The following is a 27,092-nucleotide window of genomic DNA, read 5'->3' as shown; positions in this document are numbered from 1 at the left end:
CAGAAAGAGTGAAACCTTTCTACGATTTAATAAAACCTGACTTTTCAGTTAGACAATGGACACAGCAACACACAGATACTCTTTGTTCCTTACAAGCTGACATGATAGCTTCAAAATACTTACAGACACACGTAAACATAGGCAACCTGGTGATCTGAATAGTTACGAGTAAATCAGGGTACTCCTACTTAACATATAATGAAGGTGAAACAGTACCAGTAGCATATAAATCACATTTGTACACAAATGATTAGATGCGTTTTGCATCAACAGAAAAGATTCTAACAGTAGTACAGACTGCTGCAGTCAGAGAAAGAGCCTTGGCTGAAGGGAAACGTATAACAGTTGTTACCCCATTCCAGATTTAGAGACTGCAACAAAGGCAAGCTTTCCCAACGCTAAAGCCTTACATCCAAGATGGATACAATGGGCCAATTCTCTTAATGCAACAGATGTAGAATACAGGTACGACCCAAACTTAAAAACACAAACATTTCTGCAATACAAACAAGAATATCCTCTACCGAATAAAATAATGCCTCTAGATCAATACAAATACATTATTTATGCTGATGGTTCCGCACAACCAGCCATAGGGAGTAAACAGCAATATAGTGCAGCGTGTGCTATCATTGAAGGACAGATGCAGGATGGAAAATGTCATCCAAATTGCACAAAAACACAGTCTCTTGGAGACTGCACAACGCAGCTGGCAGAACTAAAAGCACTATTACTGGCACTGGTAAATACGGATCGAGAATTCTCCACACTTATTGTGTGTGATTCCTTTAACTGTGTTCAGTTATACAATGAATATCTAGTGTGAACAACAATCCGTAGTTGACGGATCAACTAACCTAGCCACAGGAAAGAGAGGGCTAACTTAATGAGTGAAACACAACCCTGTCATGAGAAAATGAAATTCTTTTCTTAAGTCCCCTCACTTACCAAAGGGTTGCCCCTAGGTGACACGCTTCATCATTGGGGCCATCCCAAACATCTACTGTCTGGGGCATGCTGCGACTTGCTGATTTACGTAGAAGCACTTTTTTATTGAAATATGTGAGGTGCAGTGTAGGGGGAGTGGTGCAGGTGATATTAAAAGTTACCTAGCTAGTGAGCTCATACTTTATTCTTCCTCCTAGTTGGTAAGGATTAAAAAGGGGGTTAATAATAGGGAAAAGTAACTAATATGTGTTTCAGTCCCTAGGTTTGTTGATCTATCAACTTCTGTTCACCACCAAAACCAACCTACATGAAGGGATGAAAGAAGTAGCCGAGTGAATGAAGCAAAGCCGTCTGAAACTGAACTCGGACAAAACGGAAGTCCTCATCTTAGGAACTTCCCCTTCTGCCTGGGACGACTCTTGGTGGCCAACGGCCCTAGGAAAAGCTCCCATACCGACGGACCACGCACGAAACCTGGTCATCATTCTGGACTCCTCACTCTCGATGACCAGACAAGTCAACGCCGTCTCATCATCCTGCTTCAACATCCTACGCATGCTCAAAAAAACATTTCACTGGATCCCCACGAAACAAGAAAAACGGTCACCCACGCACTGGTCACAAGCCGTCTGGACTACGGAAACACCCTTTACGCCGGCACCACCGCAAAACTGCAGAAAAAACTCCAATGCATTCAAAACGCCTCAGCTAGACTCATACTAGACATCCCCCGCACAGACCACATTTCCGTTCACCTGAAAGACCTTCACTGGCTCCCCGTCAACAAAAGAATAACCTTCCGTCTCCTCACCACGCACACAAAGCCCTTTACGAACTTGGACCTGATTGTCTTAACACGCGCCTTTCCTTTTACACTCCCACCCGCCAACTGCGTTCGTCCAACCAAGCCCTCGCCGCTGTTCCGCGCATCCACAAAGCCACCATGGGGGGAAGATCCTTCTCCTACCTAGCGGCCAAAACCTGGAATACCCTTCCCATCCACCTCCGCCTTACCCAACACCACCTAGCCTTCAGAAAACAGCTTAAAACCTGGATATTCGATAAGTAAACCTCCCCCTTCCTCAAGCACCTTGAGACCCTCTGGGTATGTAGTGCGCTATACAAATTTTGACTTGACTTGACTTGAACCTCCTTCTCCCCCATTTTTGTTTTGATACAATGAATATCTACATCACTGGGGACAGAATGTGTTTAAAGATGCAAAAGGTGGCACAATTAAGCACAAAATGCTATGGGAACAGGTAGTGGAGTTGAAAAACGAACTACCAAGGGCTCATGTGATACATGCACTGAGCCCTCAACAGTTCAAGAAGTCTTTATTCGATTAATTCATCATAAAAGACATAAATACAAAAAACACAGTAACATATGTAAAATCAGTATTAAATCATTGGCATCGAATAACTTCTTGCAGAAGTATACAAAAGTTAAAAAGATACAGATATTGGTTACCACAATAATATAGGATAAAACAGTCTCAGCTAATTTAAATTAATAAACCTACTTCTAATAATCCAGGCCCAGCCTAGGAACTTAGCTACCCCCACCACAATGATCGGATCCAGATTAGTTTTTAACAGTCTCAGGGCCTCAGCAGACGAGCGTGTGCCTAGTTGACTACAGACTGGTTTGAGCCACTTAGATCTGGGGGCAGAGTATTGGGGGCACACAAACAAAATGTGAGATAAACTTTCCCCAGACCCTTGACATTTTGCACAAAACCCCTGTCTAGCTTTTCCCCACTTAGTGGTGAAGTCCCCAATAGGGAGTGTGCCACATCTGAATTGGAAAAAAAGTTTTCGGTCCAGGGGTTTGGTAATGATCTCCCAATAGTTTTCTAACCTGGGAAGATCTTTGTGCACCAAAAATAAACCTGTAAGACTACTTGGGCTTGTTTTTATAAAGGTATTTAGCATCACCCAGGCCCAATAACACTCTTTGAGCTTATTTTTAAATGGAAATGTGGCTGTCTTGGGGCAAGATGGCCGCCTGGGGCAAGATGGCCGCTGACAGTCTGTCGGGGTGAGACGCGCTTCCTACCTGCTCCCCCGCTCAGGGCTTCAACAAAAGGTGTAAACGTCAAGAAAAGGAGAAGAATGGACCGTAAGCGTTGTGTTTGACGGCGTTTATCTGTTTGGTGCAGCGGCTCCTGAATTACACGCTGTAACGGAGAGAAGAGCGATCTATGTGGTTTCTCGCGAAGGCGATAGCGGAGGTACTAGCCTTCCCAACGGTGGAAGCGGCGCTGACTCGAGCATTGGCTAATGCTCGTCAGCTGATGGTGAAGGCGAGTGGCTGGAGGAAACAGTACCGGCAGCGGCAGCAGCTGAGGCGTTATCGGCAGCAAAGCTCAGCGGGAGCTTTATCCACGAGTTGGCGTTCAATGGCGCCGAAGATTTCGAAGGCGCTGAGGGAGGAGAAAGCTGCTTGGAGCGAGTCGGACGCTCCGGCAGCTAACCTCCGTACAAAGAAGCTGACGCGGACACAGGAGGCGTGTGAAGATTCTCGAGTTAATAAGCAAGTAAGGAGTGTAACACGGAGCAAGGAGGCTGGCAGCAGCGTGGGGGAGAGGCAGAAAAAAAAGACAAAACTAAGGCTGCATTGGCAATAAAAGGAAATAGGGGAAAAGTAATGGAACAGGGGAACCTGAGACAGCCATTAGTTTCAGAAGCTTTCTTTCCGGTAACTACAACTAGCTCTCATGTAACGTCTGGCTCAACTATGACCCAAACAGATTTTGGTGAAGCTGTGCCCTTAGACTCGGATAATGGACCATTGTGAGGGAGATAGACAGTAATCCTCTGGCAACCAGCCCTCTAACAAAGTCTGATAATTTGGGAGCTCTAATTAAGAGGGTGCACAGGGGTGATGAGTCGTTACAAGGCGCTCCGGTACAGGAGAATGAGGAGAATGTGGAGACTATGGAGATTATTTCTGGACAGGCCAAACAGGGTCATGAGAAAGGGGGCGAGCTAGCACCCGATATTGGGAAAGTTACCGGGAATGTTGGAAACGATAACACTGTTCCAATTAGTACAATTGTCAACCATGGCCGCACAGAGAATGACAGTGTCCCGCACCATGCTGAGGAGACTACTCCCCCTCCAGACCCAGGGTCAGACAACGTTCTGACTCTGACGGAGGCATTGATAGAGACATTAAGGGAGGAGCAGAGTAATATTAATGCCTCTTGTGCCCTTGTTACTATAGAGGGGTATAGTAACGAGATTAACGCTTCTAAACAGCCGGAGAGGGGGATAGCTGTTGAGGGGACTGGAGATGGAAACGGAAGTGATAATTTGAGTAAAATGTCTAACATTGATCCTAAAGTTGTGATATCTCTAACTGGTTCCCCTTCCGATGAATGTTTTTTCTCTGTTAATGAGGGCGAGGAGGAAGGTGAGGAGGTGGGGGCAGTTGGAGGGGTTGAGTCAGAGGATTCCTCTATCGCCGACTTGGGAAGTGACCAGACATTATCAGGACTTGTAACAGAGACCGTATCTACATCTGGCTCTGGTTCTGGAGAGCCTTCTGACAAAGACCCAGTTACAAAGCGTAAATCTAAAGTATTGACGAAAAAAAGGAGAAGAACAAAAGGATCTACAAGCCCAGCAGCTATAAATGTAGCAAAGAGACTTGATTGGGACTACGCAGCTACATCTCAGATGTATAAAGAGGGTGGTGGGGGTCTAGATGAGTCTTTAGGGTCTTTACGGTTGAATGAGGAGAGAGTTAGGCAAGGCCCACCCGAATCTCAGATTCAAAATCAGGAGCAGCTCCAGTGTCAAAAATCGCCTTTGGGGTTTGAAACGATGTTCTTAATGCTTAAACAAATTCAGACTGAGGCAAGGGTAGAGAGTCAGAGAGCCAGACAGGAAAGCAAAAAAATACAAAACGCTCTTCGAAAGGTAAATAAAACGTGCACAGAGTTGGCAGGGAGAGTTACAGAGGTGGAAGAAAGAACGGGGGGCCTGGAAGATGAAATGAAGGGATGGAAGGAATTCAGACAAGACCAAGAGAAATTTAACAGTGATGTATTATGGAAGCTCGAAGATTTCGAGAATAGGCAGCGGAGAAACAATGTCAGACTCTTAGGTATTCCGGAGGGAAGGGAGGGACAGGATGCAAGAGCTTACATAATCGAATTTCTTAAGGGTGCTCTCCCAGATATAAAAGGCTGGAACTGGGAAGTGGAGATTCAGCGTGCCCACAGATTTCCTTTTATACAGAGAAAGGGGGACGGATCAAAAAAGCCTAGAGCATTTCTAATATATGTGGGCAATTTCTTATTGAGAGAAGAGATAATGGCCAAAGCAAGACCACAGGCAAAATGCAGATACCAGGAGATAGAGTTCTTCGCTAGACCCGACTTCTGCCATATAACGGTAGAACGCAGGTGGAGACTCCGGGAGCTAATAGCTCCATTCCAGAGAATTGGGTGTGAGGCATACCTAATGTTCCCTAGTAGGCTGAAAGTGGTTAAGGATGGCCAGTTTAAGATCTTTCATTCCGAGGTTAGAGCAGCTGAATTTTTGGCATGGCTTAAGGAAAGGACTCAGCAGAATAGTGCACAATCTCAGGACCTAGTGGTAGGTCTACCAGCTAAAGGCAGCAGGATATAAAAATTAAGATTTCTGAAATTCTATAGAAGCACAAGAATGGTCATATAAATGTGTAGATAGGTAATAACAAGTGTACATCCTCTACGAAGGGTTTGGGACACGATAAGAGCGGGGGGGGGGAGGCGTGGGACCCAAGCAGACACAGCTGTCACATATAGGTCCGATGGACCTATTTGCCTGTAGGGGGGGTGGGATAGCCGGGGTGGGGGGAAAGGGTGGGAGACACGGGGGGGGCAAGGAGCATAAAGCATATAGGAAAAGTATAATACAGGAAATATTATGGAATAAGAGGTATAATGAAACAGAAGGAAGCTTTGTGATGGTTGAGTTATATAAAGCCGTGGTTACAATGTGTAATCTTTTTTTTTTTTTAAATGATTAAAACTGTGATTGTATCTGTTAAAAACCCAGGATGAGTATACGAATAATGACATGGAACGTGTGTGGCCTGAATGATAAGACCAAAAGGCAGAAGGCAGCTGTCTTGATTAAAAGTTTAAAAATAGATTTTCTAGTACTCCAAGAGACCCATATACAATTGTCTGAAATTAGGCTGTTAGACCAGTTGGGTCTTACTGTTTTAGCACACTCCAGGCAGGGAAGTAGGAATAGGGGGGTTGCGGTTATGGCAAGGCAAAGAGATGTCACCACTAGGAAAAAATGGGAGGATGTATGGGGTAGATGGGCCTTGATAGAATGCCTGATTGGAGAGACATGGGTCACCCTTGGGTCTATTTATGGGTCTACAGGAGATGACCCTGAGATTTTTGAAAAAATTGATATTGAGCTGGCAACCTGGGCTCCATTTATAGTCATAGGAGGAGACTTTAACATCAATGGAGCAGGAGGATTGGGGCTGGGGTTGGGGCCCCCAATTAAATATAAGGGAAGGAAGAAAAGGGTCTATAAAGCAGTTGTTAACTTAGCCAGAAATAATGGCTTGATCGATGTTTGGGATACCCTTAAACCTGGACAAGATGGTTTTACATATTATTCCGCACCCCACAAGATAAGTGTTAGATTAGATTATTTTTTAGTTAACAGCCAAGGCAGTGTTGGGATAGATATCGAAAGAATACCAAGGTTGTTGTCGGACCATAATCCTCTTATAACCACTTTAAAAGATATGACAGTGGTAAGGAAGGCTTCGGAGTGGTCTTTTGAAAAGGCTTTCTTAGTGGAGGACGCATATATCCAACATATGAGGAGATGGATAACAGAGTTCTTGGATATAAATAGGCATACAGCACCTGTAGGGATAGTGTGGGATTGCTTTAAAGCCGGAGTAAGGGGTGAGACCATTAGCTATGGGGCTAGGAAAAGGAAACAGGAGAAAGAAAGAAGTGAGGGGGTAAGGAGGGAACTACTGCGGGCAGAGGAGGAATTGAATAGTAGGACAGATCAAACTGATAATGGAGCTCCAATGGATTCTGCATACCTTAAACTTGCAAAACTGCGAATGGAGGAGGAAGAACAGATAGCAGAAAGGGCAGCCAAACAATATACAGTGAATAGGGAGAATTGTTATGAGATGAATGAAAGAGTGGGTAAAATGTTAGCAGCTAGAACTAGGCAGAAGGTGTCTTTTGGGGAGATAAAAGCAATCAAAGACAGTTCAGGGGTGATTGTCACTAATTCACAACAAATAAGGGAAGTCTTCAGGAAATTTTATATGGATCTATACTCTGAAGATGATATAAAAGATCCTGAAGACATAATGGAGTATTTGAACTATTATGAGGGGAGACAGTTGGAAGAAACAGAGAAGAAGAGAATTGACAACTTGTTAGACTTAGAGGAGGTAAAAGCAGCCATGAAGAGTTTATCATCAGGAAAGGCGGCTGGCCCAGATAAAATCCCGTTAGAGTTTTACAAGGTATTTTGGGAGGAGTTAGGTGGAGATATGCTCTATACTATGAAACAGGCACAGAAGGGAATCTCAATACCAGGCACTTGGTCTGAGGCTGAAATTGTGGTTATTCTTAAGAAAGGGAAAACGCCAACTAACCCGGGGTCATACAGGCCGATCACTCTTATGAACACGGACACAAAGATTTACTCAAAGGCACTGGCAATAAGATTCGCCAGTGTAATAACACCTCTAGTTACTAATAATCAACACGGTTTTATACCGGGACAGGGGACTACACATCACGTAAGGAAGTTAATTACTCTTATGGATAAAACAGAGGCGGATGGGGACCCATTCGCGGTATTATTACTTGATGCCGAAAAAGCTTTCGATCGTGTGTCATGGGTATATATGTGGATTGTTCTGGAAAAACTTGGATTTGGGAGTGGCTTTTTAACAGCGTTAAAAACATTGTATAGAGAGCCTGTGGCGGCAATTAGAATTAATGCGGGGTTAACGGATAAAGTAAAAATTAATAGGGGCACAAGGCAGGGCTGTCCATGCTCCCCGCTACTATTTGCGATATATCTAGACCCTCTAATCAGAAGACTGGAGTTAAATAGGAACATTTCCCCAATTGTTACACTTAGGGGGGAGTGTAAGATTTTGGCCTATGCCGATGACGTGGCTGTCATAACATCATCACCCACAGAGGCTATAAGATACGTGGAGCAGGAGGCAAAGAATTTTGGGAAGATCTCCGGGTATTCTTTGAACACCGGAAAAACACAAATTATAAAAAATAGTAATGCTCTATGCCAGGACTCTCGGGTGGCACGGACGGGAACTTATTTGGGAATAGTCATAACTTCAGACTTAGATAAGATAGTTGAATTAAATATCGACCCTATTGTACGGAAAGTTGGGAGGGAACTAGACAGATTGAACAATCTCCACCTTACCTTGGTTGGAAGAGTGAATATTATAAAAATGCTAATCATGCCGAAATTTTTATATCTCTTTCGAACAATTCCCTTATGGTTTGATAACACGTGGTTCAAAAGGATTGAAAACATGATCAACAAATTTATCTGGTCCAAAGGTAAAACTAGGAGAGCGGCGAGATTCTTGGCACTCCCACGGGAAAGAGGAGGATGGGCGTTACCAGACATCAAGTTGTATTACTGGGCTGCTGCCCTCCAGTATATGGTAGGATTAATAGGTGGAGCTGAAGTAGAAGGAGAAGATCACTTAGGGTCATTAGCGGTATATGGCATATTGATGGGTGAAGAAATAAAAGATATTTTCTTGAAAAATTTTGACACGGCATATTTTAAAAGAACACGCTTCAAGACTTTACTGGGTGCATATAATATATGGAAGGCTTTTATGAAAAAGTTTGGTTTAGGGAAGTTTAATAGGTATACGAGGTTACACGAGAATATGTTATTTCCGGGAGATATATTCTCTGATTCAGTTTTTACAGAATGGTATTGGAAAGGGATAAGAAAATTAGGGGATGTAATGGGGACACAAGGGGTGAAACAATTTGCAATAATACAGAAAAAATTTAATTTGTCGACACAACACTTCTTCAAATATTTACAAGTAAGAAGTTTTCTACAAAACAAAAGAGGGGGTACATGTGGATTTGAAAAAAATAATATATTAGAGATAATAGAGACTGGAGTAGATTGCACAATTAAAAGATTTTATTTTGAGCTAAATGAACAAAGGCCAGACGACATGGCTAAATGGGGGGAAACTTGGTCAATGAAGTTGGGCATAGAACAAGAGTGTTTTAATACATCATTAGAATTAGGGACGAATATTCTATGCTCTGCGTCATTACAAGCACAGCATTATAAGACTATGTATTGGCTATATTACACCCCGGCTAAACTGGCACAGTGGGGAGCAACAACTGGTATAAACTGCCCCAGATGCACGAGCGCAGCCGCAGATGCCATCCATATGTTCGCAACATGTCCGAGCTTAGCTATAGTACTTAAAGAGATAGAAATGTTTTTACAAAGGGCACTAAAATTACCTACTAACCTAACACCCGTGATTATCTTGCTAGGTGTAGATGGAAATAATGATGTTGAGACAGGGAAATATTTTATTTTTGTGGCTATGGCAGTGTACAGATTGTGTGTTGCCACTGCATGGTTAGATCAAATGGCCCCATCATTCCAACAATGGCTAGCCAGGTTGTTGAGTATATACAACTTAGAAAAAGCGATCTACTCCAGAAGAGGGAAAAGGCTAAGGAAAATAGGCTTGGAAATATGGGAGATAATAACGAAATGGAAGGAAGAGGAATGACCTGTATAGGAAATGTATATGTATGTAACTTGTATATAACTTGTATTAGTGTGTAGATTTTGTGTTAAAAAAAAAGGCTTAATAATGTATAACACTTATAGAATGTATAATTGATGTTAATTTGCAGGTATAAGGAGAGGGATCTCACCCCAATATGGAGGGTTGTATTACTTTGGTATTAATAAGATGTTTCTTTTTGTTTACCTCAGTTGAAACATATGGTGTAAACCTCATATGAGCAGACAATGTTGTTTTTTTTACTATTTGCTTCATGCCCCCTCTGTGCTCCAGAGGGTGGAAATAATTAAAAAAAATAAAAAATATTTAAAAAAAAAAAAAAGGAAATGTGGCTGTCTCAGGCGACAACCACAGCTCAGAGAGGCCCAAAGATAGAAGAGTAGCCTTAAGATCTCTAAACCATCCTATTTTTAGGGCTCCCGGAGAGTTTTTTAACTCAAGGCAGGCTTCAGCATAGTGGTGTAGGTCAGGGGTTGTCCACAGACGCCGCCAGAATGAAATCGGTCGAAATCGTGCACAATCGACCACCGAGTGACACCCCAGATCGTATAGCAGGGGGATTAAAGGTGTCGATTGTGGCAGACCAATTGCCATCCTTAGAAATTTGTTTTGAGAATGTTTCAAGGAGTCCAGGTTGCTACCTCCCCATAACTCAGCACCATATAGCACTGCTGACAAAACCTTCCCACCATAGATCTTCATCAGCGGGGACATGGGTTTGGTAAAGGAGCTTTTATGTTCCTTGATCAAAGCTCCACCCAACTGTTGATGTTTCAGGGTCAGGAGCTCGATCTGATGAGACCAATTAAGTGTGTCGCTAAATGAAACACCCAAATAGGTAAAGTGCTTGGTCTGCTCTAAGGGGGTATTCCCCATAAGTACCCTAGCCTTGACCTGCTTGTGACCCCTCATGACCATGAATTTGGTCTTGGCAACGTTCACCTCCAGCTCATGCTCGCTACAGAAACTCTCAAACCTCGACAGTGCAAGCTGTAATCCCTGCCTGGTTCTTGAAATCAGAAGAGTGTCGTCAGCGAACATGAGCAGAGGGATTTTCATGCCAGCCAAACTTGGCGCGTCTGTGGGGCAGCCCTCAAAGTACTTGGTGACTCTGTTTATATATAGGGAGAACAGAGTCGGAGCCAGAACACATCCCTGTCTGACACCTTTCAGCACAGGAAATTTTTTGGTCACCTCACCAGGTTTTCCCCATCGTACATAGGCGTAAGTCTCAGCATGAAGGTTAACAATGATGCGAACTAGAGAGGGAGGCATACCCATTTCCAGAAGACTGTTCCAAAGCCCAACCCTTGGTACAAGATCAAACGCAGACCTAAGGTCTACGAAGGCCGCATAGAGGTTACCTTTGCCCAGAGTGACCGTCTTCCAGTGTAGTAGCATAAACCGAAAGGCCTGATCCAGGGTACTAACATGGGGTCTAAACCCTGCTTGGAGAGGGGTAAGAATATTAAATTCCTCAATCCAGGCCTGAACCCGGGATAGGACAAGACGTGACACTATCTTTTGAACCGCGTCAATAAGGCTGATCGGCCGGTAATTAGAAGGAACCGACCGATCACCCTTCTTGAAGATGGGCAAAATCTCAGCACCCGCCCAAGAAACAGGCACCTTTGCTCCACTGGCCAGCGTGTTTGCCAGGAACAGTAAATAGGGTACCCATAGGTCTTGATCCTGTTGGAACATATCCGCAGGAATACAATCCGGGCCGGGAGCTTTGCCCCTGGGAATGGTGTTCAGAACTTTTTCAACCTCTTTGGCTGAGAACACAAGGTTGTCAAAGGACAGCGGCCAACCAATGGGAATTTCCCATTCACTGAGGCACCTGAACTGATCCTCGAAATGGGACACCCATTTTTCTTGGTCAACAAAAGCAGGGCTAGGACGATCATCCAAGGACTTACCCCATTTAAGGAGGTGCCAAAAGTGCGTAAGATTCCTAGAGCCGCATGCCTCAACTAGGAGAGCCCAGCGTTCTTCATCCCAGGCGGCTTTGGCCCGCCTCTTGGCTATATTGTAGGCCTTCCTGGAGGATTTAATAAGAGCTGTGTTTCTAGATTTTAGAGCTTTGAACAGGTTTGAATGAGATATACCACACTCATCATTAAACCAGTTCGCTGGCTTCCTCGGTTTCCCAATGCCCTTTTTAGCAACTATTTTAATGAATAAGGTCTTAAGAGATGTGAACAAGCTGGCATGAATATCGGAGATTTTAAGAGATATTTGGTTCAGGTCATCACATTGCTCTATTAATCTTAGGGAATCTGAGACCAGGGATCTTATTTTAGTGCGAGCATCCATGTCTACAGCAACCTTTGGCCACCGGACCCTCCTCAAGTCATTAGTTAATACCATGGCCTCTTGTACAACATTAGGGAGGTGCACAGAGGGCTTGGAAAAACTAAGATCCTTGAGTTCCGCAAGGAGAGGTTCGTGGTCACTTTCAGGCCGAGGTCTAATTTCCATATCCGAAACTAGGGGCCACATAGTTACATCAACTAAGATGTAGTCGATGCGACTACTAAATCTTCCATTAAAGAATGTTGGGTTGCCCAATCTGTCCGATCTAGTGCGACCGTTTAGGGCACGCAGTCCCCAATTCAGGCATAGGCCTTTAATGAAAGTGGCACTTTGAGACCATTTAGTGATCGGAGATAGCTCTAGTTGTGGAATACCCCAAGTCGAGTCCTCAGCCACCGTTAACATCCCATCATCCACGCTTAGTGGTTCGAAACAGGTATTAAAATCACCCGTAACCACCACATGACCCTTTTGTTGTGCGGAGCCAAGGAATTTGTCTAAGAGAATTAGGGTAGTTGAAACACGACCACCCGGAGTTCCTCTGGCATACACATTAAACAACAGTATAACCAGTCCACTATTAAGCTTCAGGCTAACAATGAGGATATCAGGGCAGTCAATGTGGATTTCTTTAACAGAGACTCCTGGTGATTGACGCACCCAAACAGTAAGACCCCCCATAGCCCTGCCTCTTTGCCCTCTAACTGCAGGTTTGTTAAAGCTCAGATAACCTGGGAAATATACCGGATGAGTTGACCAAGTCTCCTGGAAAGACCAGACATCACCTTGACTGATGAAGTCAGCCCAATCAGGTATACATATACAGGAATCTATACCCGCAACATTCCAGCAACCCAGTGAGGTACCCTTAGGGCGGGCTTGTGCACCCGAAGCAGTAACATCAGCGGGGGAGGATCTGCAGGATTGTTGGGAACCTACAGTGGAAACAGCGACCTCAGCAGGAACCCCAACATTAGGCATCCTACAAACCCCATCACGCTGTGCCTGTGCTGGGAGTGGGCCTGTAGCTGAAGCCACACAGGAGGGCAGAATGTCATGAGACGGGGGGGAGGTAACCCACCCAGTTGGTAGGGCAGGGACACCTTCCTCACAACCAACAACAGGAACTTTAACACTTACAGTCATACATGGGAGGAAACACGAAACCAATCCTACCGGAGATATAAGCTGGGCGTCTGTGCTGTTCCCCCTAGTTTGTCAATCGTTCGACGACAGCCCAGAAAGTGGATCATATAAGTTTCTTAGTGGAATATTCCACAAATCCTTGGGATGGTGGGGCCTGTTGAGATTAGAAAAAGCTGGAAATAAGCTGGAAGGCTGCAGAGCCTGTCTAAAAAGTGGTGTGGGGGGGATAAAGGGATACGGAGGATTATTAAGAAAAGGCATTCCCATGGGTACAGAAGGACCAGAAGGCTGAATATATGGCTTAGCCCAGCCCGGTGTTTGGGGAGGGCAGTTGTAGGTGGATTCGATGTATGAGCGATATAAAGCTTCCGGGTTGAAGTGGGGAACATGGAAGCGTGACGTAAAGTTAGACCATTTGGGTGGGTTTTTGGCTTTACTAGCTCCACCTAGCTGACTTTTGTGTGGATTAGTCAGGGTTTCGGGGTAAAAGTATCCTAAATTCCTTGTGGAAATCCCACCCTCATTGTTCCCCACATACCAGTCAGTGAGGTGGGATACTACCCTGTGGTCTCTAAAGTTGATAATAATAATATCCCCTTCAATGTCCTTAGGGCGCACCCCAACCCACTGACATCTTCTAACCGTGACAATGTCCCCGTTAAGGTTCGGAGGAAGGGGTCTATTTGTTTTTAACCAGAAGATGACTTTATTTTTTAAACTATCGTCATTTTCCCTGTCCCCTTCCTGTAAAGGTGGCACACCTGTCATAACAATAACAAAGTTTAAGGAATCAGGCGGCAGGTCAACAAATCTTTTCGAGGGTAAAGATTTCTTCTGTTTACAATTTGTGTCAGCAGGTTTGCCCAACCCGTTCTTTTTTGCTGGTACTACCCTCTTGGCCAATGGTTTGGTAATTACAGCACTGGGGGTAGCTGCCGCAGGAGGTTGTGATGATGTAGAGTTTGCAACCACTAACGGTGCTTTGCTAGATATGGAAACAGATTTAGAAGAGTTAGAGGTGAGTGTTTTGGTGGAAGTGGACGAAGACAGACTAGTGGCTTTGGATGATACACCTGCAGTATGAGATAAGCTTGCAGGGATACTGGGGGGGTTTTTGATCTTAACCAAGCCTGAGGTGTGAGACGATTCGAAGGACGCCACAAGGCGGTCCAATTTTTCCCCCATAACCCTTACACGTTCCAACAGGGGAAGCATGTATGATTTGATGAGTTTCCCCATAATGTCAACAGTCGCTTCATTCACCCCTGTAGACACTGACGCAGAAGAAACTACGACAGGGGCTGCATGCTCATCGGTAATAGTGGGGTGGGACTCTGCTGTGGGGGGAGGACCCAGCACAGTATTTGTGGTAGGTTTCGGTGGAGGCGGGATGTGGTGACTACGTCCTTTCCTTTTAACCCCCCCTTTACGCCTCTTCTTCCTTGGAGGGGAGTGAACCACCCCTAAAACTATGTTGGGCGATCGACCTGGTAATAGGCCATTCGCCTCCGGCACAGTCGCTCCTGGGACTAAATTACCCAGAGTCAAGATGGACCGCATAGGGGAAGGATCTACATCCTTACTATGTGACTCAGGGATATTTATTTCTATTATGCTGGAGTGGTTTATAGGAGGACAGATCAACTGGCCTCCACTGGTAGCGCCACTACACGGCGGAGAAATATCGGGGAACCTAAATATGCTAGGGGTAAGATTGAGATCAGTCGTGTCAGCGTCAATAACGCTCAGACCATGGGCTGGGAGATCCTTAGTAGAATTAAGGACAGGCAGTGGAATACTCTTTAACTGCTCAATTGAGCGTCTACGCTCAGCTCTCCTTTCCGCCAGTACCAGGTCCATATCGACCTCCTTGGCGGATTTCTTGAAGAATTTATCAAGGGGGCCCAAGACAGAGACACTTACACCTGGTGGAGCGGAATGGCTCATGTTAACAGTGGAATAACAGAGTTAGGGGATTAAAAAACAACACAAATACAGTGCTAACAATCCCGAAAAACAAGAGCAGAGACACTGCTTACTGCAAGTAAAATAGAAATGTCCTGGCCCAGCCCGGCCTCCTGCGGCCCCGGACGGCCACAGACGGTCCCGCCCTTGTCCCGGGCTTCTCCCGGCGCCCTCCCGCGCGCTCCCGCGCAGCGGGGATGACACTCCTCTTTTGTTGCTGGCTAATAGGACTCTAGGGGCGGAGCCGGCAGGGAGAGCAGCCCAGGTGACCACGGGCGCGCGGGGGCTCCTGGAACTTGGAGTCCCCCGCTGTGGCTCGCAGCCCTGCCGGACAGAAAGATAGCACACCTGAATGCCTTACAGGCCGCTCCTTGCCGCGAAGCGGGACCCGCGAAGCGGGTCCGGCGAGGGGTAGCGGCGGGAGCAGGCAACAGGCAACGCAGGCAGCAACGACCGCCCTCAACTCCCTCCTGGACACTGGAGCAGTAGGTCCGTAGTTTGGTAAAGAAATCCGCTGAGTCTGATGTGGGACGCCGCTTTGTTCGTCCTGGTGGGGGCGGAGCCGGCAGGGAGAGCAGCCCAGGTGACCACGGGCGCGCGGGGGCTCCTGGAACTTGGAGTCCCCCGCTGTGGCTCGCAGCCCTGCCGGACAGAAAGATAGCACACCTGAATGCCTTACAGGCCGCTCCTTGCCGCGAAGCGGGACCCGCGAAGCGGGTCCGGCGAGGGGTAGCGGCGGGAGCAGGCAACAGGCAACGCAGGCAGCAACGACCGCCCTCAGCTCCCTCCTGGACACTGGAGCAGTAGGTCCGTAGTTTGGTAAAGAAATCCGCTGAGTCTGATGTGGGACGCCGCTTTGTTCGTCCTGGTGGGGGCGGAGCCGGCAGGGAGAGCAGCCCAGGTGACCACGGGCGCGCGGGGGCTCCTGGAACTTGGAGTCCCCCGCTGTGGCTCGCAGCCCTGCCGGACAGAAAGATAGCACACCTGAATGCCTTACAGGCCGCTCCTTGCCGCGAAGCGGGACCCGCGAAGGGTAGCGGCGGGAGCAGGCAACAGGCAACGCAGGCAGCAACGACCGCCCTCAGCTCCCTCCTGGACACTGGAGCAGTAGGTCCGTAGTTTGGTAAAGAAATCCGCTGAGTCTGATGTGGGACGCCGCTTTGTTCGTCCTGGTGGGGGCGGAGCCGGCAGGGAGAGCAGCCCAGGTGACCACGGGCGCGCGGGGGCTCCTGGAACTTGGAGTCCCCCGCTGTGGCTCGCAGCCCTGCCGGACAGAAAGATAGCACACCTGAATGCCTTACAGGCCGCTCCTTGCCGCGAAGCGGGACCCGCGAAGCGGGTCCGGCGAGGGGTAGCGGCGGGAGCAGGCAACAGGCAACGCAGGCAGCAACGACCGCCCTCAGCTCCCTCCTGGACACTGGAGCAGTAGGTCCGTAGTTTGGTAAAGAAATCCGCTGAGTCTGATGTGGGACGCCGCTTTGTTCGTCCTGGTGGGGGCGGAGCCGGCAGGGAGAGCAGCCCAGGTGACCACGGGCGCGCGGGGGCTCCTGGAACTTGGAGTCCCCCGCTGTGGCTCGCAGCCCTGCCGGACAGAAAGATAGCACACCTGAATGCCTTACAGGCCGCTCCTTGCCGCGAAGCGGGACCCGCGAAGCGGGTCCGGCGAGGGGTAGCGGCGGGAGCAGGCAACAGGCAACGCAGGCAGCAACGACCGCCCTCAGCTCCCTCCTGGACACTGGAGCAGTAGGTCCGTAGTTTGGTAAAGAAATCCGCTGAGTCTGATGTGGGACGCCGCTTTGTTCATCCTGGTGGGGGCGGAGCCGGCAGGGAGAGCAGCCCAGGTGACCACGGGCGCGCGGGGGCTCCTGGAACTTGGAGTCCCCCGCTGTGGCTCGCAGCCCTGCCGGACAGAAAGATAGCACACCTGAATGCCTTACAGGCCGCTCCTTGCCGCGAAGCGGGACCCGCAAGGCGGGTCCGGCGAGGGGTAGCGGCGGGAGCAGGCAACAGGCAACGCAGGCAGCAACGACCGCCCTCAGCTCCCTCCTGGACACTGGAGCAGTAGGTCCGTAGTTTGGTAAAGAAATCCCTCAACATGATGGTGTTCACGTTGAAGCGAAATCATTGGCTGACAAAGCTGCAAAGGGGGCAGTATGCACGACTTCCGTAGCTGCAATCACTTGTTCAAAAACGAGAATAGATGGTGAAATGATGGTTGCGATTATTGTCACACGAAATAACTCAGCGGTACAGAAAAAGTTCCACTGCAGTACTCCTACAAGTTAGATGCAAACAATGTTCCATTTGCTCAGATATCTGGAGTAATACCAAATATGGATCAAAGGTTAGGATTAATTCTAGCAGCACACAAGGGTATAGGTTCTGCACACTCAGGAGTTTCGGCTACTGCTTCCCTATTGAAACAACGCTACTGGTGGCCAGGGCTAAGAAGGCAGACTAAAGACTATGTCTTGAAATGCAACATCTGCCAGCAGATGAAAGGCTCCACCATAACACATCCAGCGCAGACACCTTTAATAATATCAGACAAACCACTAGCGTGCATTTATTTGGACCACTGCAGCCCCTTACAATCCAATGGGGCTTACAAGTATATCAGGGTTTCAGTGGATTCATGCTCTAGGTTCCTTTGGATGTGGCAACAGTGCTCAGCTGAGGCTCAAACTGTTATAAAAGATTTTCAAGTCTTAATAGGGATATATGCAATAGGCACACTTCATTCTGACAGTGGCACAGCGTTTAGCTCTTGGGCTTACAATGAACCTATGGGAAGTCTGGGTGTAGCATTGCTGTACGCCTCTCCATACCATCCTAAGGGAAATTTGGTTGTGGCAAGGAAAAACCTCATGAGGTCCCATTTGGGACAAGAATTTGGGTACCTGATCTTGATTGCGAAGGCACATTGGTGCATAAAAAAACCTTTTGACATCCATAAACGTTTGCTGTTTTACAAGACCTGAATGAAACCAAGGCACAACAGAGTAATGTCAATGTAAAGAAAAACGCCACTGGGGAAGCAAAAAGTTTCACAGCAAGACCTCTCTGGATCCCTAAATTCGGGGATCTGGTAAGAGAGTAAATGGCATAGAAAAAAGAATGTGTGCCATCATACTGAAAGCCTGTACTTATCCTGGCAGTTGAAGGAACACGAACAATGCTTCTGCCACCTCTTGCAGGTAAAAATGAGAAAAGATTTGTCTCCCGTGACCTAATCAAACCACACAATGTGGCCGATACTGAGTAGTAGGCCACGTGGACTCCAAAGTAACAGATACCCTCTTCTCACAACTATATAAGAAGTTCAAACAGAAAGTCTGATCACGTTTGATGGGTCACCTACACGGAATGAAGGACTAAGCAACAATGCAATGGAACTCGTTCCTCTTGAAACCGAAGTTCAAAATGAGAAGTCCACTGAAAGACAAGTTTCAATTCGACCAAACACGGATATCTACATCAACATGCACCAACAAGAGCAAGCTACAGTTTCCACAAAAACTGGAGAACTACCGAAAATTGATCAAACTGCATCTGGGTATTTCATTGACTTTGGCACCTTTCATCACATTGTGAAAAAAGATACCTGTCATCAGCGAACATTACAGCAGTTCCTATAACTGATGGTATTGTATGGGACATGGTTGATTTCGATATAATTGGTTCGACGGAACATTTAAAAATACCAGGGGGCATATTATTAAGGATGGGCGATACATTATTGCCGCTTTTATTGGCAGGAAACTGCCGATAAAGCGGCGATAATGGGCTTGATAATATGCTCAATGGAATTCCAATCGTAGCCCATGTTAGATGTCTTCACATCTAACATGAGCTTCGATTGGAATTCCTTAGAGCATATTATCAATCCCATTATCGCCGCATTATCGGCAGTTTCCTTTTTTTTTACTAACTTTATACTTTATTGCATATTCAATTGTCACACAGCTCGTATAGCCTACAACCCTGAGGCCCGCAGCAGTCCACATCATCACAGCATGTCAGTCTAGATATAACTTACACAGCCTTCATGCCAGCATCCCTGGGGCCTGGCGGCAAATAGAGTGATAGTAAAACAAATAGGAATGCAATGCATGTGGCAGGACCCCAACCATCATCCACTGTTGCTTAACTATGCGTCCGGGAGGTGTGTACCACCCCCGACCATACAGCTGTTAGTGTTATAGTACGTTGGAGCTCCCGGGGCTATGGGCTAAAACAAAATAGTGCCCATTCTAAAACTGTCCGAAATGCCTACCCCATAAACTACCCTCCCCTCCCCAACAAACAACCCCCAACCCAAAGTGTGCCGGCCTTCTAGCGTGTGCTACAGTTGTATGTGCTGCCCGTGTGCCTATTGTGTCAGTCCCTACTTGCCACCCACCAGTAGATATTCAGAGTTGGACCCAGGTCCCCAAGTGCCACCGCCTCCCTCCCGCTATTTATATCTCCTGTCACATCTAGGTATAGCTCCCGCTGTGCAGTACCAGACCCCATGGGGCCAGGACCCTCACCCTTGCCAGGAGCATCCTTAAGTGAGTGAGCCGTCGCAACCCTGGTGCCCCGCGGCATCATACTGAGCATCTCCTTCACCTGCAACTCCCAGGTCAGATCCTGTGTCTGAGCTGTCTCTAGCATCTAGATAGGCCCTATACAGCCCCCAGAAATTCTTGGGACGACTCTTGGGAGGTAGCAATTCGCTATATGTCTCCGACTGTGTACAGCAATATAGCAGTTCAGCCTCCCACCTTTTTTTCGTCAGCAGCGGCCCCCTCATCCAGCACATGGCTACCGTTCGCTTGGCAGTCAGCAGAGCTATGTCTGCCAGTCTACGTAGCGCTACCGGGAGAGTTTTGGAATAACCCAACAGTGCTAGGGCCGGGTCGGGCGGGATGTCTACTCCTAGTATCAGCCCCAGCTCTGAAAATACCTCCTTCCAAAATCTGTGAATGCCAGGGCAAGATTAAGCCATGTGCATGAAGTCTGCTCTCAGGAGATGGCAGCGTTCACACTCTGCGGATCCTCTCAGGCCATATCTATGCAGCCTCTCCGGCGTGTAATAGACACGCTGCAAGTACTTGAAGTGAATCAACCTATGTCTATTATTCAGAGATATTTTCCTGGTATTGGTGCAACAATAACTCCACATCTCGTCAGTGATCTGCGTCTGGAGATCAATCTGCCAGGCCGCCCTAGCCGTAGACTGCCGATAAAAGCGGCGATAATGTATCGCCTGTCCTTGATAATATGGCCCCAGATTTATTTAAAAATATCATTGAGAGATATCATTACCTCAAGTACGTTTTCCGATGATTGGGATTATGAAACTGTAAATAACATGTTGTCTGATCTAGAAAAATCTGCTGCTTTTTCTAATAATGAAATGTTAGAAGACACATCAGACTTTGAGAAAATGTATTGCTATGAATCTTTATGTCATATTTTTTTCCATAAATCTGCTAACCCTAGGAATGTTTTCACATATCACCAATGTTAACAATGCCAGACTCCGCCAAAAAGCAGTTCAATAACATTTATAAACAAATTTCCATATTTTCCAGAGTTTAACACATCAGACCCAGCCTCATACTAATATATGGATGCACCTACACCAGCACAGAAAAATATGTTGACAACCACCAAACAGGTCTACTCTACTTCCTTTATTGCCCAGTTGTCAAAACAAGGGTTCAACCTATGGAAAGACATATTAGACTTTATATCAGTCTGGGGTACTAGAGACTGGCTGGTCCAGGGAACAGAGACACTATTTAGAGCATGCCTCATCCCTCAACAAATAATGTTCTTGAATGAAACAGTGCAGCAAACAACTTGTCTTGGGTTAGCCAGGAATACAAATCTGAATAAATCTTGGGTGCCTGCACCATGCACACTGAGGAGAATACAACATCACAAAAAGTCATTACTATGGATGACATCTTGCAAAACAATGGAGAAGACCCCTATTGGAAGGGATGGTTTATTTGGCAAATGGACACCAATAACTGTAAAGAAAGATTATTGAGTAAAACTGAAGAATTTAGGGCCCGATGTAGGTCACCAAATACCGGTCGGTAACGGCCGAATTCGGCCGTTACCGATCGGTATTTGGTGATTGAGATGTAGGGGGCTATATTTTACAGAATCTGTAAATTTACCGATTAGGTAAATTTACCGATTCTGTAAAATACTGAATCAGTAATTTTACCGATTCGGAAAATTCCTGACGTAGGTAGCACTGTTTCCAGTGCTACAGGCCTTTCAGATTCGGTATTTTACCACCCAATCCAATTGGGTGGTAAAATACCGAATCCAGGTGTGCATGCACATGTGTGCATGCACACCTATGCCATGTGACAGACAGACATGCCCTTAGGGCATGTCTGTGTGCCACATGGCACACATGCCTATATTTGGGGTGCTAGAAGGTGTCAAAGTGACACCCCCTGCTCCCTTGCTGGAATCGGTATTTACCGATTCGGTGATGCCCATTGATTCCTATGGGTTTCAATGCCCATTGGAATCAATGGGCATTACCGAATCGGTATTTACAGAATCGGTAAATACCGAATCTTAACGATTCGGTATTTACCGATTCTGTATTACCTACATCCCCTCCTCTATTTTACCACTTCTTAAATACCGATTCGGTATCATTCGGTATTTAAGAAGTGGTAAAATAAAATTACCTACATCGGGCCCTTAGTATCAATAGGCCAGATCCATGCTATGTACAGAGACAACACCCAAGGGCAGTGACTTCATACTGTGTTGGGAAGTTATGCTTTGATTGGCTGCAAACCTCAATATTCAAACAGATGAAACCACACTTATCCTTACTTACAGGTGATCTGGACTGTGGGACTTTTTGTTAGGTCCTATGAAACCATGTCTAAAATGTTTTTAATATGCTGTCTCTAATGAAATATGGAAACTTTATCAACAAGAGGCCGCAGAAAGATTACGAGAAATCAATAGTCCACATCTAGAGAAAGCTCTATCAGTGGTCAATAATGGGTTAACAACCTTAATATCCAGGATATATTCACTGCGCAACATTGTAGCTTCTGCTATCGAAGTACTAGAACAAGACTTATCCATCCTACAACACGGGCAATCGCAATTACGTTCAAATATGTTGTTAAGCTGGACGCTGCAATCTTTGCATGCAGGCTATGTGCCATGGCGTTTTATAAACAGCACGTCTCTGTTTTCCTCGTACAATCTGACAGAGAAACAAATAGAAATGGCACAGAAGGGAGCAAAGTATACAATTCTGCGTGTTGAAAAACTGGACAGACTAACATTTACAGTGGTAGAATCCCGTCCACAGTATGTTAATCCATGGCCACATAACTCTTCCGGTCACAACTTTTCAATTCCATTATTGCCAGGAACAAATGCAGGCAGGCAGATATGAGAAAATGGGTAAAGAATTCATCAAGGAATCTTGGAAATTTCTGTACAGATTTTGATGCTGGAGTGGGGAAAATTAAGTGCTTCTTAGCAGTACTAACTGAGAGAATACCTTAAGTGTATCACTTGTATACCAGGATATAATGCTTCATGGGGCCTGTAATGGTTCGATAGCAAATTTGTCCTGTCACTTAGAGGGTGCCCCAGCTTCAGTGATAACTCCAGTATTCAAACTTCTTTTGAATGGGAGTTACTTGATCTACCCATTCCCAACGTTGTTTGTCCTCCATCTTGTGTCTCAATTGTAACGAAACACAAGATGGCGGACTCCCGTAGCGCTTCCGGTGCGCGTACCGGAGCGCGCACCGGTAAGCGCTCCCAAAAAATGTGGGAAGTTATTTTACATAAGAACTACTGCAGACACTTACACCAAATATAGAATAGGCCATACTACATAGCAGTCCCTACCATTTTCCCAAATTTGGTGGAATTCCATTGAGCCATTTGGGCTGTAGCCCTGTCTAAATATCCTGAGGTAAATTACATGACAAAAACACATATGAAGTGTTACAATTTACAACCAATTAAAATGTTACTTTCATTTTCTACTTTTTTTTCCTGACATTTGATTGGTTATGTACATGAATATAAATGAAAAATGAGAGGGAAAAACGGCCATTTTGACTACAACTACCTGAGATACATCTTTAAAGGATTTTCTCATTTATCTTCATCACCTTTCTATAAGGTAAGTTGTTAATTTGTAAGGGGCACTTTAAGTTCATTTGTAAAAACGTTTTCTGACAGTTATTTACTGTCCCTCTGTTATAGTTACAGATTGAGATAGGCTTCTCTGTTATAGTTATAGATTGAGTTAGGATTCTCTGGTATAATTATGAATTTACTTAGGCTTCATCACATGCACTTTTTTATATTTCTACTTCCTGCCTCATACCATACACTGCCTAAAGATAACTTCACTGTTAAAAAATCACAAGTACCTGTCTGAACTTAAACCCAACAGTGCCCTATCTCTACTGATATATTTATTTTTTATGCAATTTACAGCAAGAAAATGGAAGGAGAACAAAACAAATTTAATATTTCATTCGAAATTGATCTGGAGAACAATCCTAAGGAAGAGATTGATGATTTAGACTTTTTGGATCAGTCTCTGGACCAAGAGTTACTTAATTGTGTGGAAGAAATGGAATCATCGAATCCAAATGAGGACATACCTGACGATATAATGTTGGAAATTCTTTTAAATTTTGAAAAATCACAGCAATACATTTTTATTTAATAATTAAAATTTGTTCGAGACATTATTCTTTTTTATATGTAAATCATGAAATAGTACCAAAATGAATATAATATAAAGTGAGACTTATAGTATACTGTGCAACTTTTTTGTGTTACATAGTAATTTTGCTCATAGTTACTTCCTTTCTCCCACTATATTATCTCCAATGTGTATTTTACATCTCTTTTTCATCTCCTGCCTCCATGTTGTTTCTGCTTTCCTGACAGACTATAGTATAGATTCCATACACCACAATAACTTCTGTAACAACATGCAAATTATCTACAGAGGATACAGTCTACATTGAATTTAAGACTCTGCATTGGTACCTACATGCTGGTACTTATATCACCCACACAAAACAACAACTCTATGCAGAGCTACCCTACCTCTAAGCACTTTAAATTATTATTTTACTATTTCACTGGGTTTTACCCTAGTACGCTCCCCGGTACGCTACCTGGTGCACGCACCGGGCGCTCCCCCCGCAAAAATCGAAGAAAAAAAAATGTGTTTGCCCCGCGGGGCCCTTTTATAGCCCCCACATCAAACCTATGGGGTCAGGGGGGGTCTACTCTGCCCCCTTATGGTCAATTCCCCCTTTGTTTTTGCCACCTCTTGTATCTCGATCCTACCGAGACACAAGATGGCGGCCGCTCCGGACTGTTTGGAATGTTTACAGACACCCGAGAGCCAATCAGCTTTCCGCGCGCAAGTCGCGTAGCGAGCCCGGTGGGCTCCCCGGTGCGCGTACCGGGGAGGGGCCATGGATATATATATTTTGTTTAACCTTAATTAACTCAAAAACTACTGGAGCACATATCTTGAGACATAGCAAAGGCACATCGGGCTACCAGTCCCTACAATTTTGCCAAGTTTGGTGGAAATCAATTCAGCTGTTCGGGCCAAAAGTGAGGTCGACCGCCCTATGGAAATTAACATGGGGAAAACACGTTTTGGGTCCCCCCTTTTATCTCGGCCCCTGCTTGACGAATCCCCCCCAAACTTTCATTTGAGGAAATTTTCAGGCAGATTCCTCAACCGGCGGCAAAGTTATTCCCAATAGAATGTTGAGATTTTGCATTGAAAAAAATCCTAACTATAACTACCTACTGGCGACCGCCAGTAGGTTATATATATATATAGAACATGAATCGTGATAAGGAGTTGACATCTGATAATGAACAAGCTAGTTGGACAGTGGCTGATATGGATTTTATCCAAGAGATGGCTGAATTGGACAAGGACGGGGAAAGTGATGAGCACATGTGGAATACAGAAATGGCAGCACAACATCTTTGAATCCGCTAAAACACCCTTCAGACCCAAATCAACTTTTTGTCCTTTAATGCCAAAGGATAACTTAGACATCTTTTCGGATAAGGCGATCAAAGATTTAAAACAGCTGTCCCTAGAAAGCAGCAATGACTTTTTGAAATCAAGGAGAAATGAAAGAACAGAATACGAGAGTTTAATGACTAAGATCAAGACGAGAAAGGACATTATGGTACGAATGTCAGACAAGGGTGGGAATGTAGTACTATGGCCCCAAGAAATGTACAACAAAGAAACCTCACTGCACTTATCTGACAGGGAATGTTATGTCAGAATAAATGCCACCAATGTAACAAATATACAGGAGAGATATCATCAATGTTTGTACACTTGGAAATCTGCAGGCCTAATCTCAAAGCAGGAATTTGAGTTTTCAAAGAACAACTATCCGGTGACACCACACCTGTACTTCATTCCCAAAATTCATAAAAATGAACTGTGCCCCCCAGGAAGGCCCATAATATCAGCAATTGGGGGGCTTTTTGAGAATACCAGCAAGTTCATAGACTATTTCTTACAACCCTTTGTACAAAAACTGCCCTCGTACATAAAAGACAGTGGTAATTTTTTAACAAAAATGTACGATACTGACTGGCATTCGGACCTTGTCCTGGTAACTTTAGATGTACAGAGTTTGTACACAAGTATTCGACACCATGATGGGCTGCATGCAATCAAACATTATCTTGATACTAGGGACATAACACTGCATCAGCACACTGTCATGCTACTACAAATGGTGGAATGGTGTCTCGAAAACAATACATTCATGTTTAACAAGCTTCTCTATCGCCAAATTCAGGGGACTGCCATGTGTACTTGCTTCGCCCCCAGCTATACTAATTTGCATATGGGCTGGTGGGAGGAGCAAGTGTTCATGGCAGAATACAGCACACAAATGTCTAACAATGTGTTGAAATACAGTCGATATATAGACGACATTTTTATGCTGTGGAAGGGCAGTGAAGAAAGTGCAAGACAATTTGCTGAGGAATTAAATGAGAATTCTTTGAACTTAAAGTTTACATGCAACACCAGCAAATCTTCAATTGTTTTCTTGGACTTGGAATTATTTATTTCTGAGAACAAGATTCAAACGAAGACCTACAGAAAACCAACTTCTGGCAATACCATCTTGCATGCCGGAAGCTTTCATCCACACAGCCTGATTTCCAGTATCCCCTATGCTGAGTGTCTCAGAATGAAACGTAATTGTAGTACGCAAGAAGGTTTTGTATCATCAAAAGACCAGTTATTCAAAAGATTGCGCACAAGAGGATACTCAGAAAAAGTGTTAAAAACTGCAGAAGATAAATGTTTGACGAAGAGTAGAGAGAGCTTGTTGTTTAAGAACACCACAACAGTAACATCGATTGAGAAGAATGAGACACAGAGAATCATTACGGGGTACAATGCCTATCACACCCAAGTACGTAAAATCTTGTACAGGCATTGGCCCATAGTACGTAGTGACACCGCATTAGGAACACTATGTGCCCAGTTGCCGCAGATCACATACAGAAGGGCAAAATCTATGAAACAGGAATTGGTATCCAACATTCCGAGCCAACCAAAAAATACTAATTGGCTTTCAAGTAAGAAAGGATTTTTTAAGTGCACCAAGTGCAAAGCTTGTCAGTATGGTGTCAACCTCAGCAAAGTACATCTCCCACTAAGGAAAACACCATTAGAATTGAGAGGGAACTATAATTGCAAGACAGATTACGCAATTTACGTTCTTCAGTGTACTTGTAAAAAGCGTTATGTCGGAAGTACTTTACATCCGGTGCATGTAAGAATC

The sequence above is a fragment of the Lissotriton vulgaris genome, chromosome 1_1 (genome assembly GCF_964263255.1).
Source record: "Lissotriton vulgaris chromosome 1_1, aLisVul1.2, whole genome shotgun sequence".
NCBI lineage: Eukaryota > Metazoa > Chordata > Amphibia > Caudata > Salamandridae > Lissotriton > Lissotriton vulgaris.
Note: the sequence above shows the minus strand (reverse complement) of the source record.